General features: G+C 39.9%; 1 long non-coding RNA gene across 2 annotated transcripts in view; it reads right to left on the bottom strand.

The window, feature by feature from the left end:
* LOC144004144 (uncharacterized) overlaps window positions 1-27,560 on the bottom strand; it is a 36,260-nt gene that overhangs the window by 1,081 nt on the left and 7,619 nt on the right. The window lies entirely within an intron of this gene.

Below are 27,560 nucleotides of genomic sequence, written 5' to 3'. Positions count from 1 at the left end.
TTAGGGGCAGAAATAAGTTCTACTTCTTTCTGTCCCCTTTCGTTTCTTTTACTTTAAAGAATGAAAAATTACAAATTGAATTGAGTGTTTTTAAAAAAAAAAAATACTCACAAACTGAATCTGTAATGCAGAAGGTATTCAATAGTTGTCAGAATGAAGGCGATTAATCACTGATAATCAAATCCCTCACTACAACTCAACAGCAAGAAGCAACATCCGTTTACATGCTTACGGTCCACAAGCTTTGGACAGGACGTGATGGACAGCTGGAGAAATTGTTTGAATCTCAGTTGAACTTTTTAAGGATTTATCATGACGCTTATGACTGCAAAAACTTCAGAATTGGGCACTCTGGGATTTGGACGGTCCTGTCAATCAGCAGAGTTAGCTTAAGCAGCTAACTGGTGGAAACGGGGCTGCTGTATTAGGAAGGGCTGTTAGTCCAAAAGGAAAACATTCGGATGAATTGTATACACAATAATAAAGGAAATGAACAGTACGACAACATGAAGCAGTGAGTTTTCATAGCTAAGAATGAAACGAGTAAGTATTAAGTCCACCCCCTTTTTTTAGACGACCACTTAATACAGCCTCTGTGATTTCATTCCTCATTTTCACCTCAAGTTCCTCAAGTGAACCGACGAAACCTCGGGTGACATATGTTCAGCGCGCTGAAAGGTAGTCTAATCATCTGGCTCTTTGTCTCCACCCCTATAATTGATCATATCGCATGTGACCGTGATTAAACACCCACTCGCGCTTCAAAATTAATCATGCATTGCGCGAACTTAGCATTAATCACGAGATAACCCCCCACCCTCCCCGCTCCGTCTCAATTCCTCAGTCCGACTGTAATGGGATATTCATCCATTGGACAATTAATAATAACGACGACACGCTAGCACCGTTCTCTCGGCTCCCTCCAGTGTTATTTTAAGTTGGCTGATGATTGAGGGGGATGCAACAAGGGCTTCCATTGAGTTTATTAACATCAGTGCCAGAGGTGAGTAGAGAGGAAGAGGAAAGGAGTTGGGGAGGGGAAGGACAGTAGATTCGAAATGGAGATAGGGGAAATAAGAGGGAGACACCGAAAGGTGATGGAGTCACCGGCGGACGCGGGCTCCCACTGAGGCATCCATCTTCTTTATCGCTTGAAGATGTTTTTTGTTTTTTATATCTTTCTGTTTATCTCTCTGTAATAACCTTCTGCTAGCAAGCAAGTAATTCATGAGCCACTGCTCTTCTGCCATTTCCATGCATTACAGCACATAGAATGCAAGCGGTAAAGGAAAATGAAGCTGAAAAAAAAGTGATTGTATGGCTTTGATAAAAATGAGAGTCGACAATTCCACAACGGCTTTGCTGTCAAAACCCCCCCCCCCCAAAACAACGGCTGTCGAAAGCCGTTTCGGAGGTCAGATTCAACCCATGAAGAGATGATAGCTTCTTAACGTTTTGCATTTTTCACTCCATCTGACTTTTCAGTCGCAGTACAAATGGGTTTTATTTACTACACTTGGTCAGAAAGCAAGAAATGACGTTAGCGAGGTGTCAAAGTGTCATTGTGAGCAGAGAAGAAGGACAATGGAAATTCACAAGCACGCTCGCAAAGCAGCGCCTTTGCCGAGACAGAAGGATGAATTATTTGCACAAAATGAGGTGTGACAAGAGAGACAGTCTCACTTGATTGCTAAGACGTGCAATATTTCAAACACCAACACAAATTGAGTGCCAGCTGAGGCATTGGAAAAGCAAGCGTTTTAGTTTGCTGTTGAGTGTGTTGCTACCTTTCTTCCCCCTGTCTGGTGAGGTCATCTGAGGTGGAGATTTTATTATAATAAAAAGCCTATTCTGTCAAAGAAAAATCCTCGGCAAACCCCCCAAAGGTGACAACTAATACCCTGACCTCAATCATTTCTGTTCTACATGAATGCAGTCAAACGGGATCCCATTGGGTTATTCAAGTCTGCCTAATTTTGTGGCAAGTGAGCGCACGTGTTCGCATCACCTCTTGAAAATTCATGCTGCTCCATCCACTACTAATGAATGAATAAATCATCGGTGCAAATGAAGTAGGTCAATTTGTCGGCACTGAAGTGTGTCTAAAAAGGTGCAGAGAAGAAAATCCAGGAGATGATGTGTAAGGAGGCCGTTCATTTTTGCTCTCAGTCAGGTTCAAAACTTTCTGGATGCGTTTTATTAATACTGGCAAACAGGCCGGTTGGCATTTGGCCGCTGGTGCTTTGGAGAACAATCCTCGCATGCTGCAAGCTGTGAATGGAAACGCTGGCGTGTCTCGTGGGCACGGAATGCCAAAAAACAGGATGTTTCTTGGCTGAGGCGGACGATACAATAGAACACGAGAAGGTGCCAGGGCCTTTGAAGCTCTTTGGCATTCTGCAAGAGGTCCACGTGAGCTGCACAGCGCCTCTGGTGGACAAACGTTATCCTCCGAGGGCAGCGTCGAAAGAAGCATGGGCCGTGATGTCGTGTTTCACAGCTACTGTATATTGTAATGGTAAATGGTACTTCATTTTTATAGTGCTTTTCCACTTTACAAGGCCATCAAAGCGCTTTATATTCGACTACTCATTCACCTACTAATGACGACACATCGGGAGCCACTAGGGGTTCAGTATCTTGCTCAAGGATACTTTGACGGTCACATTAGCATGGGATAGAACCCAAAAACTCTAGTTTGGTAGACGACCACTCTACCACTGAGCCATGCCACCCCCAATTGTAGTTCTTTAAAAATCTGCTACATCACAGCTTTCTTTTGAAGAGGTTGTCAAGATGATGCCACGTAGAATTGGGCTGAGAAGTACCAGGGAGAAACTCTCTACGAGACTTTGGAAAGACAAACTTCAGGACGCAAAGGACACACATCAAAACATATTGTATGTCCAAGGAAGGCAAAAGGTTTTCACTTTCATGTATGTATTTGTATTTATGATAGGGCTGTCAAAGTTAAAGCATTAATAGATTAATTAATCACAGAAAAAAGTTAAATTAATCACATATTAACACAGATTAATCGCACAATTTTTTTTTTGACAGCACTTGAGCCTTGAACGTAACGGCGGATGGTTACATTGAAGGCTGCGCAGGTCAGTGATGAGGTCAATGCACGGCTTTTCCTACGCCTGTTGTTCCAAAATGAGCGGGGTGACTCCAGTTGGTGTGCTCGGTGGTAAATTTAGCTTTCAAAAACACCCCGACGGGACTTTAGATAAAACAAAAGTAATTTGCGTTTAATTAATTGCTGAATTGCACCCAATTGTTATGATGCTTTTACGTTTTGAGCAATACACGCATGCATGCAATTGCGTACATGCATGTAATCAATGTTTGCAAATGAAATTCAGATAATAAAATGCGTTAATGTCAAAATATTACGGTATTTTGTATTTATTTTATATTGCGCAAATACGCGAGTAATTTAGCTGATTAATCGTGATTAATCAAAATTTAAAAGTGTAATTAATCAGATTAAAAGTTTTCATCGTTCGACAGCACTAATTTATGATTCTTGCTCTGCTCAATCAAACTTTATATAGCACCTTTCATACATTCAAATGCAACTCAAAGTGCTGAACAATTAAAACATCCATATAAAAAGAACCCCCCCATATCCCGATGATCATACCCACAGACACACGCACACACACACAAACCACAACATTGCAGGGCACAGAAGAACCCTGTGAGGAAAGGCACCCAGGAGGAGTTCATCCTCACCGTTTTGCTGGTCCCGATCTTTGAATGTTAGCTAAACCAAAATTACACAAAGTGCAGCTAGTTAGGTAGCGAGCTCAACTATGGACACAATCGCATCATCATGTTGACAACCTTCTACAAAAATGTCTACGGTGTGAACGAAGATTCGACTATCAATATGAAGTGTGAATACAAGCTTCGTAGTTCCTACCGCTTGGCCAGACGTGATGCTAATTTCCGCTTATCAGATCGCACGCAGATTGTAACCAGATGACAGTGCTCTTTTATTCAGAAAGGCCGTGTTGAACATCAGTTCTGGCTGTAGAACCGTTCCCGATGTGGGGCTCTGTTGTTGAGCCAGCTCTCTGTAAGGTCTGATAATGTCTGCGGGAGATAACAATGCAGCAATTCCCCAAGCACGCTCATGCCTTCCCAGTCCATTAGCCTGCCATCCTGCCTACGTGCCTGACACATGACTAAATTAAACCTGAGTGGAAAAAAAAAATCCTGTCTTCTGGATCCTTCACACATCTTTTGTTTTGTTCATTGATGACGCTGACTAACAAATAGGGCTGTGCAATTAACGGAAATTCAATTATAATTTCAATTATTACACTCCACAATTATGAAATCAGCATAATTGTAACAAAGATTATTAACACTAATTTTCAGTTGTTTGGGTTGTTTAAATTGTATACATTGGCACTTTTTATTTCAAAATAAATTTTATAAATTTAGTTTTATTCACGGGTGGCATGGTTAGCAGGAGTGGTTAGCACGTCCGCCTCCCAGTACTGAGGACGCAGGTTCGAGCCCAGGCTTCGGCCTTCCTGGGTGGAGTTTGCATGTTCTCCCCATGTCCGCGTGGGTCTTCCCCGGTACTCCGGTCTCCTCCCTAGGTGTGATTGTGAGCGTGGATGGTTGTTTGTCTCCGTGTGCCCTGCGATTGGCTGGCAACCAGTGCAGGGTGTACCCCGCCTACTGCCCGAAGTCAGCTGGGATAGGCTCCAGCACCCCCGTGACCCTTGTGAGGACTAAGCGGTTAAGAAAATGGATGGATGGTTTTATTCAAAAGGAACTGACATATAGTGTTTCAAATAATTGTATTTGTCATATTTTTTACTTTTTAACATTTACTTGTTTTGTATCAAAAAATAAATGATCATGCTAATCGTGTTTTCAATTATTACCAATATAATCGTGATGAATATGTTCTTCATAATCGAGTAGCCCCATTTTAAATGTTTGAACACTTTCTTTTGTACCAAAAAATAATCATTTGAATAATCGTGATTATTATTTTTCCCATAATCGAGCAGCCCTCCTAATAAACATTCTAACTCATAAAGTTACTTAGTAGTCAAGGAAATGGTTAAGTTGCTGCCAAGTGTTGACGGGAGGTAGATACCTTTTATTCCAGCAGGAACGCACCCAGTCACACTTGAACAAATCAAACACAGACAAATCCTGTTTCAAAAAAAAAAAAAAAAACACAACTGATGATAGTGTCACAAACCCTCTTTTGATTGCTCAACAAAGCCTCCTCCTACCTTGTTCTCTTGAAGGTGCCAATCTCTGGAAGGCTACTTTTAATTACGTTTGATGAGGGGGTCATAAAAATCCAATTTCCCTCAGTGGCCTTTAATAGTACCTCTGTTATAACAAGCTGCCACTGCATATGGAGAATGAGCAACTGCTTTAAAAACCTCATTCCAACCAAGCAACGCAGGTTGACTCAGTCTTGTACACGATTTGTCATAACTCATGAAGGTTACCGCATTTTGGCGTCCTTCCATTTTGAGATAACCGCTGGAGTGGTACAGCACCCAAAAGGGTGAAGCTAAATACATTGTAGGGTTGGTAGTCAAACCACACCAACCGAGACAGAGACAACAAGACTAGAGAGTAACAAGACTAAGACAAGGCCAAGACCTTGAGATCCAGTCCATCTTTACGTATTAAACCAACCCTTCACAGAGCTTGTTAACCTGTCTTGTCTTGAGAACTACAAAGCTAGTCAATTAATTGGTTGATTAGTTCCCTTGGACTCAATTGCTATTTCAACTCGTTCACTGTGGTATGCAATGTGAGTGAAAGGACATTCCTAGACTCAATCAATCCATCCATCCCTCACGTTCCTCTCCAAAGTTTGATTCAATATTCCGTAATTTCCGTACAAGGCCTCTCTCCATTTATATCGCAACACATTCCGTCTCCCCGTTCATCTCCCATCATCCTTCACTCCCGGTCTATTTCGCTCCTGGCCCCGAAGCAAATAGGGTTCATTACATTTTTAATGTTGTTTGTAATTGCTTGGCACTCTCAACACGTCAACAAAAAAAATCTTTTTTTTTTTCTTTCCAGAGCGTTTGTTTATGCCTGGTGAGTGGGGATCTCCATCAGTCTACTACATGTGTTGCAAAGATGATTTCCACATTCATTCTTTGTAGATGTGAGCATCACTTCAGTTGAGAAGCTCTGAATAATAAAACACGGCTGTACACACACACACACAATTATGTGCATTAGACTTTAAAAAAAAGTTTTAAGCACACGTTTCAAACTAACATGAGAACGTTTTGTCAGTCAAACGTTGACGTATTGCAGTCTGCTGATAATACAAAAACTCAGAAATACCTTCACGCTGCTCACAGTGCTCCTTATTTGAGCAATATTTATAGAATAGAACAGAAATTGAAAGACTCCTACATGGGGCTGACTGCAAAATAAAAAGTGCGCCTTCTGTCTTTCCCAGGCTGCCAGCCTCGTACTTGTCAAAACACAAAGCTGCTCAGCGAGCCTGCAGGATCTCATACGGAAGCACGACCGAGATGAACAAAAGATAATCCAAAGCAAGAGTCAAGGGTCACAAAGCATGACTTGATATGAATCAAATCCTGCAAGTACAAGTTCACCTTCACGCGTGCCATCCTCCCCCCAAAAAAATCACGTACCAAAGAATAGATAACGTATATGGAAATTGCAATTTGAACCTTTGGAACAGACAGATACATTTGAGAATTCAAGTCGGAGAATCTCAAAGTGATCATTTCTACTGATTTCCTGACTCCGAGCACAAGTCAGCCTGCTACGAAGTCTCCGTGTACAAGGCCAAGCTGTGTCCTTTCCACCGCATTACACATGCACACCAACCCGGCTTCACACCGGAACATAACCCAAAGGGAGTGTGGACGTCAGTGCATGGATTCATCGGGATTTTATTTTATTTTTTTCTTCTGTACAAAAAGTTTTGCAGCATGTTCACACATGTATAAAACCAATGCACCTTTTAAACCACTACATTCAATTGCTACGATTTGTGATAGATGAACTCAAGTATTTGGCTATTTCCTGTGCTTGAATGGTGGTAGTCATGGGCACCAAATAACGTCTTATGGAACCAAGAGAAGAGAAATTGCTCAAAGCCTTCCGAGAAGCCACCTTGCACATCTTTTCTAGTCTGATTTTCAGCTCTGGCTGTGACTCATGCGTGGACCACGACTGCGGTATTTTACGGCAGCCAAATAGAATTCCAGACTTCTGAGGCAGCCGCTTGATGATCAGTGACATTGAGAGAGCCCCGCACGGCGACCCTTCGAACCCGCAGCCGTTAAATCTTCAAACCGGGAGGGTGACGAAAAAAAAAAAAACACGATGAGAAGAGAGAGGTGGTTGATGATGTCGCACTCCAGTGAACATGGGCGAGGAGAAAAATAAGTATCAATTTCTCCAGGGGCTCTAAATCAGGACGGGTTGGCCCGAGACGACTTTATCGTTCAATCTGGCCGCCCGCTCTGGAGGCGTTAGCGAGGTTAGACAAGCGAGAGACGAGCACGCCCGCCTCGCTAGAACAATCATCATCTCGCCGAGCCGCCACCTCCGCGACCTGTAAATTGATTAAGGAGAGCGCGATGGCAAGAAAAGATTCAGCTTGGCGGGGCCTTCATTAGACGGAGCGTCTTTCCAATGCAGAGCGGAGATTATGAAAGGGTCTGAAGGGGGCAATGGGAAAACTGCAAACTCATTGCCGGCATTTATATGAGCTGCCACAAACAGAAGACGCGTTTTGTCCCCGAGACTGTCTGTTTCATTAAGGGGAATCTCTCAGCTAAATCAGAGCAGATAACTTATTTAGAGGCAAATAAAGAGCGGGTTTGTTCATGTTTTGGATTGTTTTCCCAGACCTGCTGACACAAACACGCTAAACCTAACTGCAAGTAACATTAATCAGCCCCTTTTTAACTCATTCACTGTCTTTGACAAGTATATTTGTCAATTGTATTTTTTAGAGCGGGGATAAATGGGGGCTAATCTGACTATGTTCCACAGTAAATGTCAACTTGGAAACAACTTTACTGATGCCCAACCACCAGTAGATGACATCATTGTCCCATTTTATACAAAATAAACCAAGTTTCAGAGTCCATAGGAGAAATGGCTGTATTTTGGCAAACCTACATTTTTCTACTGTCAATTATAAAAGAACGGGACGGGACAAAATGTAGGGAGTCTATTCTGTCATTTGGTAGATTCGGTTTATATATAATTATTGAACGGAATATCACATGGGTATTGAAAACATTGAAATTTTCTAAAATGACTGGCAGTGAATGTTAAGGGCAAAAATGACAAATGAAAAAATTAAGGAAAAAAAATATTTTAAAACAAGAAAATTATTACTTCAAATCAGTAAAATTATCTGCCAAGAGAAGAAGAAAATTTTACTTAAATTTACCTGTAAGATTTAGAAAAATTAAAACAAATATTATTCCCATATCAACCACATTTTGAAAATAGTATTTTTATACAAAAAAAAACAAATTATATTGACTTTTTTCAAGCTGTAATAAATAGAAAAATTTTCTTAAAATACATATGTACTTGTTTACTCTTGGATAACTCTGCCGGAGTGTCAAGCAGGGAAGTTACAGATTAAATTTTTAATCGTCTTCAGTATGACCTATGCCGGGATTGAACCCACAACCTCCACCTACCACTAGACCACTGAATTTGGATATGGGAATATTGTAAAGATGAAAAATGAGCTTAGTAAATATAACGAAGCCACAAACTTGCACTTTTTTCCTCTGATTGCTTTCATACTTGTAATGTTTCCATTTATCTTATTTCTAGATTATACAAAATCCTAAAATAAGAAAATTCATCTTTTTACGAAACCCCATTTCAGGGCCTTTGATGTTAGTTAGTTGTCATCTTAAAATGTGGAAAACTCTTGTTTTAAGCCTTACGGTACTTAAAACTGGATGATAACACTCAAGGCTAAGACTACTTGATCAAATAAGATAATTAAGTAAAAAGTATATAAAAAATAAGCACAATGATATTGTCTGACAATTTCATTTTAAGTAAACTTGTCGAGGCAAAATAAGCAAATTGAGGTTAAATTGAGGAAATGATATCTTAGTTAAGATTTCGGTTTTTGCAGTGTAGGCAATTGACCGCTTCTTTGATAGCTGTGCTAAGTGAGGGTGAAATGAAAAAAAAAGATGCTCACAGTTTGGAGTCACAACCATCTCTAGAGGCCGCCGCACCTTCAGGCAGGAGACGGGATAAAGCCCTCGTTTAATCTCCAACCTACATACAGTAAATGTTTACCTTGAATCCTTCTATTTTCTGCAACTCCTGAAGGAGGAGGAAAATAAAAGGGGCAGCTCAGTCTTGTGCTTAAAAGTATCCCTGGGGAAGCTTGTGATACGTTGTTCCACTAAATTTCAAGTGACAGCGAGCCAGCAAGTGTACAAAGAATGCGACCATCTATCATTTCGTGATACACTTATAAGCGCACGACATTTACTTACACCAATGCGGCTTTTAATACATGTAAAACAAATCTAACAGCAGGGCTGCAGTGTTTTTCTTTTTTACATTGTACAAGCCGGTTTGAAAAAATTTGCATTTGACATTTCATGCCATAAAGAAAAAAAAAAAAAAAAAAAGGTCACTGATAACTTCAAAACTACTGGGAAATATAACTCATTGGGTGGTCTTACAATTTATGTCATTGTCTTGCATAAGGGCAGATTTTGTATTAATTAGTTCACCAAGAAGAACGTGGATTGTCTTTTATCTTATCAGAATTCCTGCAGGGTTTAGTTTAATTGGAGATCACACTTGTCGTGTTTTAACTTATTCAAACCCAAAAACGTGTAAATACATTTGTAATACTTTTTCCTTCACTCCAAAAACATTTATACGTTTTTTTTGTTTGTTTTTTGTTTGTTTTTTGAATGCGAGAGCAAACAGAAGGCTTCGATGCAGCTTCTGACATGAAGAGGTGGCTTAAAGCAATGTTAGTTAATACAAAAAACGGCCAGTAGATGGCAGAAGAGTATAAGAGATCAGCCAGTACCATGTTGCAACAAGCTCTTTTTGACAGTGTTTTCAACAGGTTTGTGAATAATGATGAAACTTAGCTATATTCTAATGCTAATTGCTGTAAAGGGAAACAAATACAAATTTACTTTTTTCACAGTGAAAGAAGAGACTAACCTTTCCTTTGGTGGTTCCAGTTTTTTATAGCAATAAAAGACAATATTCTGTGGGACGTCAGTCAAAATCCAGTAAAACAGCTGGGCACAAAGGGGGACGCTTCAGTGAAAATGGCTGCTGTGAGTGAATGAGTTAATAAGGACCAAGTAAGAACTACTCTATAAGTGTTCTGTAAAAGGAATTTGCTTATCCGTTTTCATTTGGTAAAAATAGAAAATGCCGACATCATTTACTTGTGAGTTATGGAATAAGTTGGTTCAAGACAAAAAGAAAATTTTATGGAAGTGTAATTCTAGCGCCGCTCACATTCAGCGCTTTGCTTCAAATGTCTGCATCATTGAGGTTGAACAAAGATGTTTATTCCCACCACACCCACACAGACTGTCACTTTCGAGTGTGCTGCTCCCCCCCCACACACACACACACTTCGTTCGGATTTTTTTCACCCTTTGTTCTGTACATTTCCTTGCTCGGTTTAAACGGCAACAGTCGGTAATTGGTATTGCATCATGAACGCGAGGTGATGGAATTTTTGTCGATGTGAGAATTTAGTAGAAAATGCATTCACATTGCAGATCACTGATTTTTTTTTTTTTTTTTTTTTAAGTTACTTGAGCTCAAGTACTTGTCATAATTTGTAAATGAATGGCATAAAAATACAAATAAAAACTCATGAGCATGAGTCAATCCAAAACTGAAGGACATTTTCTGTTCTGCTACATAATAGCTCTTCAACACCCTCAATTTTTTTTATCCCGCTGTCTTGATTAAAGTAAGTCAAATGTTTTTTCGTATGATTTTGTTCATAAACCCCAATATATATATATATATATATATATATATATATATATATATATATATATATATATATATATATATATATATATATATATATATATAGTGCACTGTTGATGGTTGAGCTGGACAAATCAAATCCTCATGGTTTATTGTGTGTTTTTGCCTGAAAATATGGTGTTATGAAATGTTTTGTTTTTCAAAAATGTTGGTGCCTAAATTGCCCTGCAATTCTGGAACGACCCATAAATTGTTTGACTTGCGGCTCTCATGGTGTCATTTTCTGCCTGAGCAGGCACCTTTTATTTCCATTTCCAACAAAATAAGCTTGGGGGTTGGGGATACAGAGTACTATGTTTGCAGGCAAAATCAGAATCAGCGACTAGCTAATGTTGCAGTGGTGCTTTTAGCTTGAAAGCGTAGGAGCGGAACAATGACTTGCATTCATCAAGTGGACAGCATCTTGGCTCGGAATGAAACGGCACGTCTCGTGGCATGATAAGCACACGTTTGCAGGCATGACATGATGTAACCCATTTGTTCCCAAAAACGTAAAAATACGTTCTATTTTAAACATTACCATGCTCCCAAAGACGTATGTACCGTTTTGTATGTTTTTTTTAATTATTTTTTTATGCTAGCGCATACATAAGTCTTTGATGGAGCCTCTGAACTGAAGAGAATGGTTGAAGCAATGGTAGTTATTCCAAAAACACGGCCAGCAAGGTATCAGCAGAGTATAAGAGATCACCCAGGGCCATGTTTATAAAAGCTATTTCCCCACTGTTTTAAAAAGATTTGTGATTAAAATTTAGCTCTATTCTAATGCTAATTGCTGCAAAATGGAAACAAATATATTTTTTTTCCCTGATGAAAGAAGCGACTAATCTTTCTTTTGCTAGATTCCATATTTTTACAGCAATAGAACAATATTGTGTGCGCCTTGCAAAAATCAGTCAAAATCCAGTAAAACAGCCGGGAGCGAAGGGGGATGCTTCAGTGAAAAATGGCGGCGAGTGAACGAGTTAATAACGCCAGCGGTACACAAGCAATGATAGTGAGAGAACGGCAGAGTGGTTGAGAGTAGCTGAGCATCTACTGTGCTTAAGAAGTGTATTAACCTTTCCGCAGATGTCATCATATAATAGGAGGGCGCGGCGTGGCCCGCGGTGGCATTTGTCTTGGATAAGGTGCAAGGCGACGGCGGCTAAATGCCAGCAGTAATGAAGCAAGCACTTTGCCTGGGCCTGCGCTTTACTCTAAAACTGTGCTTAATGTCCATCATGACGGCATGCGCAAGTGTGATCCTCAATTAGGGAGGGGATGGAAATGAGAGACCGCGGCTCATTTTCATGCATAGTTAGCACCGATGCTTATCACAGGCTACATGTCGACTCATTTTCAAGCACATCGAGATCGCGTCGTTGAAAGGCAGGCAGGCGCTTCTGCTGACAATTCAACATTTTCATTCAAAATCCACTTTTCATGCCTGGTGACAATGAGTGGCCAGAAGTGTTGCATAGCAAGCTCAAATCCAAAGATAGTCGCTGGGCGTTTGCCTTTGTTCCGAGTGTGAAATTGCACTTTGGATCGCGTCATGTCGAAGAACTGCTGGCTGGGAGCTTTCCTTTGAGAGGCGCTGCTGCTGTTGTTACATTACATATCACATCGTTAGGGTGATGGCAAATGAATTTGTTTAAGCGCCCCATCACTTCTGCCTTTGACATTCCACTTTGCGATGCCAACAGACTTTTAGTGCGGGGGGGATTAATTAGCTTTGCACGTCACCAGGAGTAAAACGAAATCGTGTATCGACTAGATGAGCTGTGAAACGGCAAGAAAAGCCATTTTTCTCTCAGACGGCGAGATGGTTGAGGGGGGGAAATGATCATTAGCATCCGCTAGCAACGTTTCCTGTTGTTGTGCAGCGTTATAAAGAGCCGGCTTTAAAAGATAAGAAGTGCTACGGAAACTCTAATCAAGCTTCCAATGCAGTCAGCGTACAAGTACTTATGTGGGAAAAATAAACCTTGGCTGAACATACACGGGATCAATATTTCATGCTTGCTGTATCAACTGTATCAACATGCAGAGCACCTCGGGAGATTGAGAGTGTTAATTGAGAAATGATTTACAGCGAGAAGAAAACACCAAACTGTTGTTTTCTATCACATAAATACACGTTAGTCGAATTACGTTGGCTATGCTCAAGGAGTCGAGTTTGTGTATTTATTTACCGCGTGGACTCGAATGTGGATGAAAGCTGCTCTGGGGATGTTAAACAGTTGAGAATGTCGGCAAAAAAAAAGAAAAAAAAATCTCCGCTTTATCGAGCTGAACTCTCCTCTGGCGGTCCTGATGGCGAAGCTGAAGCCGCGTATTGATCCAGCGGTGAAGAGGAGAGGACCCCGCAGGCCCGACGGCCAACCGCGCATGCACACACACGCTGCAACTCTTTCAGAGGCTTCTTCGTGCAACTTCTCCGTGCAACAATATGATCTTCATCAAATCTCGTCAAAATGTTTTCTAGACCGTTCACGGCACAAAAAGTCTAGAAAGAAAAGAAAAGGAAAGAAAGAGGAAGAAATAAATATGCCAAGTATCGGCTCCCCTTGCCTCATAAACTTGCCTACCGTCGCCCTGAACCCAAGGACCCTTATAACCTGAAATGAGTTTGACGGGTTAAAGATTAGATTTTATTCAGTCGGTGTGGTCTGACAGTCAATATGAGTCTCTTATAATGCCAAGTGTTGACCTGGGTGAAGCTGAGGGTGAGAGGACAAAAGGCCAGAGTCAACCCAAGAAGCAATGGGAATCTTTTTTTTTTTTTTTAAACCCTTACATACTCATCAGTTTCCGTACACTCAATTTTGCCTTGTAACGATAAATGTCAAGATCATTCGGAACGACAGAGCTTGTGAACTGAAAATGAACTGCTAACCTGTCTGAGGTTAATTACTGAAATGACTCCATGTTAGGGATGGGCAATAAATCTAATTAATTTGATTAATCGTCATTTTAAAAATCGAATCGTTGAAAATGTGTTAAGTCGTGAAATTGAGTTTTGTCTTCTGGATTATTAAAAGCTGGGTGTGGCAATTATCTACATTAGAGCATTCGTCATGAGATTTGATCAGTCAGCTGGGTTGTGGTTCTGTCACGTGGGAAATTGACAAGATTGACCAAAGGTAATGCAGATTGTTGGAATGGAGAGTGCGGGTGGTGGTATGCATGGTGAGCAGAGGGTGAACATACAGTGGGCTTAGTCACCACTGTCCCATTAATTAAAAAAAAATAATAATAATTATGGCACAAAGAGTTTAAATGTTTCAAGATTCCTACCGCTGCCACCAATTTCCTTCTTGAGACAGACCAAATATGAAAAAATATGTTTTTGAAGATTTTCATCTTGATGATTTGCATTTTTTAGAAGTCACTAAATTTCAGTCATTTTTTATTTTTATTATTATTATATTTTTATTTATTTATTTTACTTTATTTTTTATTTTGTTTTTATTTTATTTTTTTTTTGCTATCAAATGCCCAAACTGGTCAGATTTAGTCCAAAAGAGTAGTAAAAGTAGTAATATTTGTACATTTAGAGATGAACAAGTTCAGAAAAATAAAATGACATTTCTTGATTTCATCTAGGTGAGTTCTAGGGATAGACCGATTATCGGCCGGGTCGATTATCGGTGCCGTTATTTGGCATTTTGACAAATATCGGCATCGGCCATTTTTTTTAATCTGAAGGCCGATAAAGCTGGTATCTCACTGAGCAGTGAATACCTGCAAACGTCGCAAATTTGGGTTTTTCATCAGGCATCGTAAGATGTTTACAGTTTTTACATGTCGTAAACACATTTGGAACATAGTCAGACAATTTTTCACTGCAAAGATCTTTTGAAACGTTTTACGAGCCCAAACAAAAACCCCAAATTAGCTATATTTGCATGCAATTGTCACTCAGTGAGAAGCAGGGAACTTTTCATTTATGGATCTATTTAAATTTCAACTTTATGAACAATAGGAACTCCCTAAAGTTTTTATTTAAAAAAAATAAATCAAGAAATTTTTTTGAAATTTTAGATAACTTAATTTACAGTAGAAATCTTTAGGGATCTATTTACTTGCTTGTTATTTTTTTATTATTTGTTTTTAATTTAGCATAATGCATGCTAATGACCCTGGAAGCTCTGCAATTTTTGTTATTTTTGTTTTTAAACAAGTATGTCAATATAGTTTAAAAGAAAAAAAAATATATATTTTTTTATATTTTACTGCAAATGAAAATCGGCTTGAAATATCAGTTATCGGCCTCCTTGACTACTAATAATCTGTCTCGGTATCGGCCTTGAAAAAAACATATGTCTATCACTAGTGAGTTCCACCGTCATGGTGGCTGTTCACTCTGTTTCACAATGACAAATGTTTTAGTGGAGGTCTATGTCTCTAGTGGAGGCTTCACGATTGTGTTTTTCCGAGATAAAGTCGAGTAAATAGAAAGCCATCCTTCAGTACTTGGGTGCCATTCAAAGCTCGCCGCCTCTCCTGTTTGGGGAACAATATCCCGGTCGGCGTGGCGGCTGCCAAACACCAATCCTGCCCTTTAGCTCCGAGAACTTCCTGAAATGCAGTCAAATGTTGGCCCGGGGAGGCCACAATGGCGTCCTCCCGTCGAGGTGACAAAGGCAACAAAGTCCCTCAGCGGGACGGGCTCTCTCGCCAAGAGCGCAAGATGCTGTTCAGTGGGCACATTTCACAGCTGTAAACTTCTGCCACTGCCTCGGTGACAAATCGTGCTCCCGCAAAGCAATACTTGGGGACTGAAAGCAAACTTGAGGGCGGAGGGGTAAAGTAGTTAATTCCCCTGCCATCCTTGTGCTTGTGCGCAAGAGAACGTGGCCAGCTGGCTGGAGACGTTAACAATGAACAAACAAGATTGTGCACCTCCAACAAGCAACCTGCAGCTTCCTGCACCAGCATTTTTTTTTTTTTTTTTTCCTTTTCGGCTGCTGATATTAATAAAGCTGGCATGGGATTGGGTGCCCTGAAAAATGTGACAATCGCTCAGTGCTGTGTGGATATAGATATCCGACACTTCTGGCTCTGTCACATCAATGTGTGTGTGTGTGTGTGTGCGTGCGGGGGTGCGTGCGTGCGTGCGTGCGTGTGTGTGTAGCTGCGTTACCATTAGTGCTGTTCCGGTACAGATATCAGCAGAGGTGCCGATACTGCATTAAAACAGTGATATCGGTATTGGAGAGTACTCACAAGTAACATGCCGATACCATTAACTCCAACACTAATATAGGATTTTGGATGCAGCATCTTGTGTCTTGCTCGTGTACGACATTCACCGATATGTGACATTTCCACTCCATGCCATCCTATTGGCCCTTGAATGATCTGAACCAATGGCAGGACAGCTTTTTTATGTTGAGGGAAAAAAAAGCCTTAGGTATTGGTATCGGCCGATACTGCAAAGCAGGGTATCGGAATCGGTATCGGGGCCAAAAAACTGTATCGGAACAACACTAGTTTCCATGACCCTTTTTTGTAAAAATAAAAGCGATACTGCATTTATTTCGATAAAAGTACAATTTTGGTTTGTCCGTGCTTCCATTGCGCGCTTGTAAGTCCTGTTATGGTGCGGCCGGATAGAATGGATTTCAACAAATGATATGGAATGTGCATTAACAGAAAGGCGGCGTATTGGCGCTATAGCTAAAATCGCTTTGTGCTTAAAAAAAATAAAATTAAAAAAAATTGTCCCCTCGGGAGGCAGTTCCGACACAAATGGTAAACGGCACTTAAATTATATAGCATTTTTCCACCTTACAAGGCCCTCATAGTGCTTTACATTTTTGACTACCCATTCACCTACTGATTACGCAGCATCAGGAGCAATTGGGGTTTCAGTATCTTGCTCAAGGACAATTCGACATGGTCACAAGGGCATGGGATAGAACCTACAACCTCTAGAACCTACAACCTCTGGGTTGAGTGATGACCACCATACCACTGAGCCACGCCAAAAGTGAATAGCCTCATACTTCCTACGAAAACGTTGTTCCTGGGCTGGGTAAAAGGCGGGTTACAAATAGTTGAAAGTTTCTGATGTTTTCTGGCGTCTTCCCTGCTAAATCCTTTTTTTCAACTCCTTCACCGAACGAGGCTTGCTCAGTTACGTCTCTCTCTCTTTTGCGCACATGACGTGCAATATACAAAACACTTCAGCATGTCAAACTAAAATACAATACCGAAATGAATAATTCTTAAAACAAATAGTCAATTGCAAGTAAATAAAAATTCACATTTGGCAAACGACGTGTTCAGAGTTGGCTGTCTGGCTTTAGCCCCCGATGCTAGCTAGCTAGCTGAGCTCCATAGTAGATAAATGAGCACCAAGGGAGCTAGCTAGAGAGCTAGCTAGCTAGCACCTGGGGCTAAAACCAAACTGTGGCAGGGTTTTTACTTTCTGGACCTGGATTTGCCACCTCTGAACGTGTTACATTCCTTTCCTCTGTCACCGGGCGGTGTCACATGACTACTAATGCACAAAAAAGTGTTTCCATGACACTTTTGCGAAATACTTCGATTTCGACACGTCTCAAAAACCACCTCATGAGAGCGCAAAAACTGTTTCGCGGTATTTGAGAGTTTTTCCGCAAATCCTTCGTTTTCATAACCGGCTTGCTTTTGTGAAACTTGACTTTTGCGCAAAACTGAGGGTAATAGAAATGCACCTAATCTGCTTCCATTTGACATATTTTTCGCTTTAGTCCCATGCGGATCATTCATGCGCGGACGCTGCTGAGTTGCGAGTGTAACCGCTTCCTCGTTGTGAGGGCCTTGGAGCATCAAGCATGTGGAGCCCCTCAGCACGTCAGCGTGGTGTGTAATTGTGTGGTCGGAAAAGCCACTTTGTCGCACTGCTCGTGAGCCTCATTGACTCCGTAAATATCATTAACAAACCCTCTCGCGCTAAAGTGTGCTCACACACATGGTCTGTGTGATGCAATCCCCTGACGACAGCTACTTGCGCCACTATTCAAGCAGCTCTAAATGATGATAATTGAGCAATTTGTCGATGCTTAAACACAAAACACAAGCACACGTCTGAAAATGCAACATACACGCGTGACTGGATCATCTTCAAATCTCAAGACGGGAGCGAGGACCAGTGACAACTGAGAAAGTTGGGATATAAAGTAGAAATGTTTAAAAAAAATAAGACAATAAAACAATAAGAGGTATATTTTATACATATTTCTGTAAAATAAATTCCATTTGCCCTATAAACGTTTATAAACGTTATTTATCAACACCATACGGTGCCCAAAGCGTTTTACAAATCCTGACAATCGATGCTTTGTCAATTAATTTTATTCTTTATAAAAGAAATGCAAGTGGACAGAAATAAGTGAAACTTATCTTCCCCTGATCAAAAAAATATATATAAAACAAATAATTAAATTAAATTAAAAAATACATTTATATTAATTAAAAAAAATAATTAGCAGATGGGAGTATCAGGGTCACTTTTTGCACACTTTGGTATTGTAAAATAAATACATAGAGTCCAAAACATGATCCTGAATGCTGGATGGGCCACAAATATTTAAAATTCAAGGCAAGTTGATTCAAAAACAGACATGGTGGAAAACTTTAACATGATCACTGAGGGGCTGAATAATTAAGTGACATTTCTGCTGTTCAGATTTATGTAGAGCTGTCAAAATTAATGGATTAATCGTTTGGAGTCTTTTTATTATTATTTTTTTTTTATGTAAAATTGTCCAAATCCTCTTTTCTGATTTCAGCATATAAACAGTGATTGTTCACTTATTTCTGTAGTTATTCATGAAAGAATGCTGATTATCTTCTATGTTTAATCAAAATAAGACATTTGCAAACATCTGTTTTTTACTTTTGAAAACAAAGACCGAATCCATAACTTTTTTTTGTTTTGTTTTAATCAATATACAGATATGAAGTACCAAATAAACACCAATCACTGGTTAATAAAGAAAAATCAGGGAGAAAATGTTTTTGTAACAAAATTTAACGCAAAATTAAAATTAATCTGATTCGTCGATTCATTGATTGAATAAGCAACAGATTAATCGATTCAAAAAATATTTAACAGTGACAGCACTCGATATATGGCACTGATGTGTTTCTTTGTCAATCAATTGAATAGTGTGCTGTCGTCCAATAGCGGGCCAGGCATGATGTTTGTCAATCTTAAATCTTAAATCACACGCTTGATAACAAACTTCTTAATCTATCATGATTGTTTCCACTGCTTCCAATCTCATCTACTGGACTAACTAGGGATGTAACGATATCCAAACATCACGAAACGATATCACAATACGGCAATTATCACGATATTGTGGTAAGGATGGTGATACAAAAAAAGGTCATGATATTGTTAAAAAAAACAAAACAAAACAAAAAAGTGCTCATATTAAATAATACGCAATATTGTACTTTTGTACATAAAGGCACCTTGACACTTGCACGATTTTGTGGCACGACTCGAGTCGTGCCAGTGTGCGAACTAGTCATAAAGTGGCATGAATTGTGCGTAACCCTGTCGTGACTGCGTGCCATGTCGGGGCAAAAATTTTGAAATGTTCAAAATTTTTGTCACGACAAAATTTCACGACCGTGAAGAATGCGCAAACTGTTCGTGAACTTGTCGGGACGATGCGGGAAGGATGCACGCCAGTGCGCGCCTTGGATGCCCCCCTCCCACCCCCGGCGGCGGCGGCGCGCCAAGCAGACGATCAAACTTGACTATACTAGAGGAAGAAAAAGTTGTAACAAGGTTTCCGTAGGTGAAGCTGAGGAAGGATCATTACCGGAGAGAGAGGGCGAGCGAGCCTGCACGGGCGCAGGTGCCTTTGAACGAGAGGCCGAGGGCGCGCGGCCGCGGTTGAGTCAGACACTCGCAGGAGCTCTGACCACCCAGCCACGGTGGCCCGGAGCCGCGGGGTTGCGGGGAGGCGGCTCGGTTTGCGCTCAACCTTGGTCCCGGCCCGGGGACACCCACCCGCCGGTGGCAGCGCGGCCCGGCCACCTCGGAACCCGACAGCCGATGGGTACGCAACTGGATTGGGGAGGCCCCTTTTTTATATGGCGTGCCCAAGTCGGCATGACACCGTCCGAATTGAGCAAACTCATCACGCAAATGCGGGAAGTGCATAAACTATGCGCAAACTATGCGTGAACTCGTCGTGCCAGTTCGTGTCAATGTGGACACAAATGGTCACGCATTCGTGAACTAGTCAAAAACAGTGTGGGAACCTCCCAATTCATGCCCCAAAATGGCACGACTAGCCACGACAAAACCGTGGCCAAAAGTCATGCATGTGTCAAGGCTCCTTAAAAGCAATGTAAATAAACAAGCTATAATCTCTAATAACACTTAATATTAAGGCACTTACTTGCTAATACAAACACACATTGAGTTCCTCCACATATTGACTAAGTGCACAAGCATATTACGTGCCCCTTCATCCATTAGTGTGAATTTTAAACATAGAAGAGCCAAAACATGCCTCGGAAAAATTTAATTACACTAAAAAACTAGCCACCAGAGGGTGCTAGAACTGCACAAATGGAAATCAACCCGTCTTGTTTTTGTTTTTTTTAAAACACGTGCTGCTTCTAATATCGTGACATGACGACGACATATTGTAGTTTTAATATGCAGTTAACTTGACATCCCTAGGACTGTCTTCCATCTTTGTACAGCATGTGTGCAGACTTGATTCAGAAAAAAAAAAAAGCGAGAAGACAACCTTGTGTTTTCTCTGATGGAATTTTAGCAAGACATCGGACTTTTAATAACAACACCTGCTCAGGCTGAACACATGCAAAGGTCTCTAATTAGCGCAGGCCAAGAGGGACACCTCCTGTTCGAGCTGGCAAATTCCGACAGAGAGTACAACTTGTGGCTCTTTCTTCCAACTTAAGTCCCGGCAGGCATGTAAACTCGCAGCAGACAGATGTTCCTAATACCAAATGGAAGCGTAGCAGACGTTTTCGAAAGGCGACGTGATGTCGGCATATCAGCAGCAGCAGGTGTTCCCACTGTCATGTGCCCTGGCCAACCTGCGCTCGCTCGCCGTCCATTCGTAATGGCGCTGATGTCCTCTAATGACGAACATGTAAGTTCTAATGTTGCGCAGCGGTGCCATTGGACCAAGTCAATATTTAATAAACGCATTACACTTAATGGCTGACTGGCTGCTCGCTGATGAGCTACGGGAACGCGCGGCGTAACGAGCCGTTAGCGGTAGGATCACACCCACGCACGCACACACACGGTCTGATCACGCAGACTAAAAACCATTACATTATGCATGAAAGGCTCCAATGAGAAGCAGCAAATTGCTCCAAAACAGACATGTTGCTTCACTAATGAGATTTATGACGCTTAAAAAAGTGCACATCACCTTGAATAGATACATTAAGTTGTTGACATAATGCAAGTGTACAGTTAACGCAACATCATCCGAATGTTAACTCTGACTGGCAAACGTTATCCCCCCCAAAAAAACAAAACTATAGCTAAATCGCTTTGTGCTTAAAAAAAAAAAAAAAGAAAAAAAAAGGGGGTTGTTATCCCCTCAGGAGGCAGTTCCGACACAAAAGCGAGTGGCCCCGTACTTCCTACTTCCTGTAACCCTAAAATGTTGTTGTTGTTCCCGGAGGCTGGATAAAAGGCGGGTTACAAATAGTTGTAAGTTTCTGATGTTTTCTGGCTGCTAAATGAACCAGACAGGGCAGGACGGATTTCAAGCTCCTCTCCTTTTATTCAACTCCTGCCCCAAACGAGGCTCTCTCGGTTAAATCTCTCTCTTCTGTGCACATAAAGTGCAGTATCCAAAACAGTTCAGCATGTCAAACTAAAATACAATACCGAAATTAATCACTCAAAACAAATATTAGTCAATTGCAAGTATAAAATTGATTAAAAAAAAAACGTGTTCAGAGGTTGGCAAATCCAGGTCCAGAAAGTAAAAATCCTGCCATAGTTTGGCTTTAGATCCTGATGCTAGCTAGCTACTAGCTGAGGTTCATAGCAGATAAACGATCACCATGGGAGCTAGCTTGAGAGCTAGCTAGCTAGCACCTGGGGCTAAAGTCAAACTGTGGCAGGGTTTTTACATTCTGGACCTGGATTTGCCACCTCTGAACGTGTTACATTCCTTTCTTCCGTGACCGGGCGGGTGCCACATGACTACTAATGCGCAAAAAGTGTGTCCATGATACTTTTGCGAAATACTTATAAAAATGCTTAATGCCCAGCACCTTGAATGGATACATTTAGTCGTAGACAAAATGCAAGTGCACAGTTACGCAACATCATCTGAATGTTAACTGATTGGAAAACGTTACAAAAAAATAAAAAATAAAATCCCAACAGTGCCGGCCGTTAACTCATCTTTCAAGGCAAAGGCAAGAATATTGTGGGTACCACATTAAAGATTACGTTCCATTCTTTCATTAGGGAAAAAAAATATGTTTCTACCTTATTCCGTTCTTTAGTAATCACCATTTGAAAATAGGCAATTTGAGTGACATAAGCAAAAACTTTAACACTAATAGGTTTTTTGTTTAGTGACGCTCTGTGAATTAGATTTCATGTGAGAAAGGCTTTGATCATTCGTTATCCTTGAAAACGTCCGATTTCATCAGATTCGTCATGTTTCGTTATAATTTCATACACCGGCAGCTCATTGAAAAGAGATACAATGCTGCCATCTGCTGGCCAAAGTTAGTGTGTGTTTTTGATTCCACAATCCATCGATCAGGCAGCGCTCCACTAGATGTTGCACTTTAATGTTAATTTCATCAACAAAAACAAAAAATAATTTCGTCAACGCACATTTTTCACTGGACTAAAACTAGACCAGATTAGACTAAAACCCTCATTAAAAAAAAAAACAAGTGAGACTAAATCAGTATGCATTTTCATCCACGAATGAGGACGAGACAAAAATGTACTTCACTTAAAAAAACTACTAAAATCTGACATTTTAGTTTATGAATGAGTTCATGAAGGAGACGAAAAATTTTCGTCTTTGTAAAATCTTATCTACTAATCTGTCATGTGACACAAAGTGACACACCCCCTTTCAAATCTGCAGCTAGCGAGTGCAACATGCACAAACACATGGGACAGACAGGAGGTGGATTGACAGTGAAATGTTAAAAACAAAAAAGTGAATTATAGTTATAACCTCACATTAATCCAACGGCTAAAACGTTCCAACAACAATAATGTTAATCTGTCCGCTAACTAATTCTGGCTAATTTACTAGCGCACGGCATGGAGCCACAGTAATTGTGTGAGAAGTTGTTTTTCATCAAAAAAATGAGAAAATTTTATGTGAAATTGTCTTAGATCCAAAATGTTCAACATAATCTTCGAACAAAAAAAATATACAGGGGTAAAATGATTGTCCTGACTAAAACTCGACTAAAATTTTGACAGTTTTTGTTGATTAAAACAAGACAAATAAAATGTTTTCTTGGACTAAAATAAAGAATAAAATGCTAGATTTAAAAGTTGACTAGATAAAACCGGGATCAGGTTTACTATGATAAAAAACTAAGAGGTGTGATTGAAACTGGACTAAACCAGACTAAATTTAAAAATGGCTGATAAAAATAACACTATTGCATTGCTTGATTTAAAAAACAGTTGACCTCAAATACGTTTACGGCAGCATACGTCATGATTTTAATAAACGTTATGAAACGTTTTTAGCAGAAAAAGATGCAGACATATTGAAGCAGCAGTTTTACACGCCCTTTTTTGGAACGTTTTGGTTTTAGTCTGTCAAGGTAATCCATCATCAACGCTCCAATCTGGTGACCTTTTACAACACGGCCAATCAATAAGAGTGAGCTAGTCCCCCAGTTAAACCAGGGAATGGGAAGTGGAATGACAGGAGTGATTGTTGACATTTTACAGGCAGATTTTTACTGATGCACTTGCTAAACCATAAATATAATTACGTAACTTTTTTTTGTTGTTGTTTGTGCATGTGGCCCAAAATCTGACGCCAGATGAGTGAGCAAACTTTGGGTAGCGCCAGAGACAAAATGTCTGCCATCTGTTCCAACGCCGCCTTTCGAATTGAATACATTCTACAAGACAGTGCGAGCAAGCACAGTGTGAGACGGCAACAAATCCACAGTCAAATGAAAGGGAGATTAGAAATGTAGGCAGCCCATCCCTTTTTATTACGCCGCGAGACTTCAGGCAGGGATTGTGCTGATTTTTTATTTATTTATTTTTATTTTTTTTTAAAGGGGGTTCTCTCATGCTGGCCTGCTGAATCTCCCTTTGAAGCGGTGAACCTCTCTAATTTGTCACTTCTGTCCCAGCCTGCCAAGACGACCCTTTCAGCCCTTTTCTCCAGCTCGACGCAGACGCGACTTCTGTCCCAGTGCCCCACAGAGGACTGTCTGATGGAGAAAAAGGACTGCGGGATGAGGAAAATAGCAATTGCTGCGGTGATTCTGTTTGCTGGAAGGTTTGTTACGGCTTCCTCGGCTCATTAGGAGACCACATAAAAGGCCACCAGAGACAAGCGGGTGAGGTCAAATCCCACATGCCTGATTTTGCCCCCACCAGAAATAAAGTCAAACAAAGTCAAACAAAGACAAAAATACTAAAGACCAAAAAGAAAACAAATGGAGTCAGCACTTGATCAACAAAACTACTGGTTATCAGAAGAAAAGACAAAAATCAACTTGATGAAATAAACAGCAAATAAATTGGCTGCAAGCGATCGCCAGCCCAAACCAAAAATAAGTTGGCCGTACTTTTACTCGTCACACTATTAGGGATGTAACGATAACGGCAATATCGTGATATTGTGATATTAAAAGTGCTACAACATTTCGTCGTCATGTCACGATATTAAAAGCAGAACACCTGTTAAAAAAAAATGGTCAGGTTGATTTCCATTTGTGCAGTTCTAGCACCCTCTGCTGGCAAGTTTTTTTGTTTTTTTTTAAATGCAGTTTCATTTTCACAAGGCATGTTTTGGCCCTTCTATGTTTAAAATCCACGCGAATGGTCAGATGAAGGGTTGCGTAATACGCTAGTGAACTGAGTCGATATGTGGAGGAACTTGATGTGTGCTTGCATGAGCAAGTAAGTGCCTCAATATTAAATGTTATTAGAGATTGTAGGTTGTTTATATGCATTGCTGTAATGTACAAAAACAATATTGTGTGTTTTTTTTGTACAGTATTGTGCCCTTTTTTGTATCGGCAACCTCCACACAATATTGTGATAATTATCGTATCGCGACCTTCATATTGTGATATTGTATCGTGATTACCAGTAATCACATTTTCCTATTCCTACTTCTATTTTCTTCAAGGCTTGTAACCGATATGAACTGTAATAAAACATTTGAATGAATAAAAGTAATCAAATAACTACTTTTATATTTAAAGACTTTTCAAATAGCTTCCTTTCATCCTTGAATGCAATTTTTCTCTAGTAAAATTCAACTGTTGAAAGGAAATGATCAAATGTTTACAGGCATCTTTCTTATATTCTTCTCACAGAAAATTCTCAAAACTTCTCCATTCATGGATTTAAGCTGTACCCACGAGCAGCGTTGTTTGGCGATGCCCTGTGGAGGTAAATTGTGTGTGTGTGGGTGTGGGTGTGTGTGTGTGTGGAGGGGGGGGATTTGGTTGTTCTGATATGATACGATTTGAATTTGGCTTTGCCAAAGTGCACTTTCGATTTCATTCAACAAACCTCAAGCGAGTCAAACTGAAAGTCAAAGTACCCACAGTCCGTGTTTGTCCATTTTCGCGACAGTGACCAAAATTGACTACAAGACGTGAGCAGATGTCGTAATAAAAAAAAAAAAATAAGTCAAACTTACAGGAGCTCAACTTTCTGTCTCATTGGGGTGTTAAGATCCAAAGTCAGCCTGATGAACGTATGACAATTAGTGAAGATGAAGTCGCTGCTGGATCAAATTGTACAAGAGTACAAGAGTACAAGAGTGACCAAATTAGCCACCAAGATGGCAAGGCACAAAAAAAATAAATAAAATAAAATAAAAAAAATAAAAAAAATAAAAAAAATTAAAAAAATTAAAAAAAAGAGAGCTTCACTACGATTAAAAAAAAAAAAAAAAAAAAGCTTTATATTTTTAATATTTAAACATGAATAGCTCCCTGCAGGTGCTTTGACATTTTTTTTTAATATACTTTAGGTTCATGTTGTTCCCTTTTGTTATACTGAAGCACTTTTACTCGCCTCGTTATGAATTATTTATGAAGTCGGTGCCATTGAATGGAAAACACTTAGCGTATACTTACTGAATTAAAATGTGAGTTTGTGTAATTTAATATATTGGAATTATAATTTGAGCTTTGACCTAATTTGTTGAAAGTCTACTTTCTACGCAGCTGCTTATTGCAAACCCAAAAGTTGACTTTTGTACTGATAGGCAAGTGTGACCAAAGTTGGGCCTGAGGGCGTTTTTGCGGCACACTGTCTTCTTTTTTTGGCACGCTCAAAAGTCCCTGTGAAGTAAAAATAAAAAGGCTGCAAAATTGGACACCACAGAGAAGAGTGTTATCTAGCATCCCTGTCACATTTAAAAACTGACAAAAAAAAAAGGCCAAGTATGTAGAGTAAGAAGAAAAAAAAAAAAAAAAGTCTCACCGCAGCCTTTGTGATTTGCAAATTTCATTCGAGCACATCGTCACCTTCTTAAAATTTTTTTTTTTTGCCTAAATCATCTCCTTGTGACGCAAGTTTAATTTATGTTTTCTGAAAAATCTGAAAAAAATGACAAGCGATTGATTGATTATTTAAAGAATGCATCGATCGACACTACGATTTCAATTTTGATTAATTGTTCAGCCATAATTTAGAATATTCACTAAAAACAGTTGGGGCAAAAATATTCCACATTGGGTAACAAACTGCTTTTTTTTCCCTTTTTGTTTGCCGCTATTTTTTTTGTGGGTTATTAGTTTGACCTAAATTTTTGGGTTAATTGAATAACCCAACTGACTTTGGTCAAAAATGAACCGATCCAACTTTTAGAGTTAATCAAGCCAAGAAGGGGCGGGGTCAAATGAAATAACCCAACTTTTTTTGTGTGTGTAAATTGAATAAACTAAATAAATTGGGTGAAAAATAAACAGATCCAAATTTTGAATCATTTAACCCAAAAAGTTGGGTAAAGTGAAATGAAAAACCCACAAAGCAACCCAATTTTTGGGTTGTTTTGTGGATTATTCATTGACCCAATTTTTTGAGTGAACTGAATAGCCTAATTTGGGTTATTTTTGACCCAAATGCTTTTAAATGTAGGAAATTATTCTAAATAAAAAAAAAAACAGCGTTGACTATTATTCAAATGATTTTGGCCATAATTTTCATCTCAACATCTGACTTTCTACCTTCAATTAATCGTCACAGTATGGAGCCAAGTTAATAATAAGGGTGGTCTATTTTT

This window comes from Festucalex cinctus, chromosome 16 (assembly GCF_051991245.1).
Source record: "Festucalex cinctus isolate MCC-2025b chromosome 16, RoL_Fcin_1.0, whole genome shotgun sequence".
NCBI classification, from domain to species: domain Eukaryota; kingdom Metazoa; phylum Chordata; class Actinopteri; order Syngnathiformes; family Syngnathidae; genus Festucalex; species Festucalex cinctus.
This window is presented reverse-complemented; position numbering and strand designations above follow the sequence as displayed.